The following is a 750-nucleotide window of genomic DNA, read 5'->3' on the forward strand; positions in this document are numbered from 1 at the left end:
AAGTTTAGAGTGGATGTTCAGACCTTCAAACAAAAAGAAGGTGAATCCCTCTATGAAGCTTGGGAAAGATACAAGTAGATGACCAAAAGGTGTCCTTCTGACATGCTTTCAGAGTGGACCATTTTGGATATATTCTATTATGGTCTATCTGAGTTCTCTAAGATGTCACTGGACCATTCTGCAGGTGGATCCATTCACCTAAAGAAAACGCCTGTAGAAGCTCAAGAACTTATTGACATGGTTGCAAATAACCAATTCATGTACACTTCTAAGAGGAATTCTGTGAATAATGGGACGCCTCAGAGGAAGGGAGTTCTTGAAATAGATGCTCTGAATGCCATATTGGCTCAGAACAAAATGTTGACTCAGCAAGTCAACATGATTTCTCAAAGTCTGAATGGATGGCAAAATGCATCCAACAGTACTAAGGAGGCACCTTCTGAAGAAGAAGCCTATGATCCTGAGAATCCTGCAATGACAGAGGTAAATTACATGGGTGAACCTTGTGAAAAAACCTATAATTCCTCATGGAGAAATCATCTGAATTTCTCATGGAAGGATCAACAAAAGCCTCAACAAGGCTTTAATAATGGTGGAAGAAATAGGCTCAGCAATAGCAAGCCTTTTCCATCATTTTCTCAGCAATAGACAGAAAATTCTGAGCAGAGCACCTCTAACTTAGCAAACATAGTCTCTGATCTGTCTAAGACCACTTTAAGTTTCATGAGTGAAACAAGGTCCTCCATCAGA

General features: G+C 39.9%; 1 non-coding gene across 1 annotated transcript; it reads right to left on the reverse strand.

The window, feature by feature from the left end:
* LOC130959120 (small nucleolar RNA R71) lies at positions 1-104 on the reverse strand. The gene has a single exon (XR_009078215.1). It is a non-coding gene; the product is annotated as a small nucleolar RNA R71 (small nucleolar RNA).
* Between the last annotated feature and the right edge of the window lie 646 nt (positions 105-750).

The sequence above is a fragment of the Arachis stenosperma genome, chromosome 10 (assembly GCF_014773155.1).
Source record: "Arachis stenosperma cultivar V10309 chromosome 10, arast.V10309.gnm1.PFL2, whole genome shotgun sequence".
NCBI classification, from domain to species: Eukaryota; Viridiplantae; Streptophyta; class Magnoliopsida; order Fabales; family Fabaceae; genus Arachis; species Arachis stenosperma.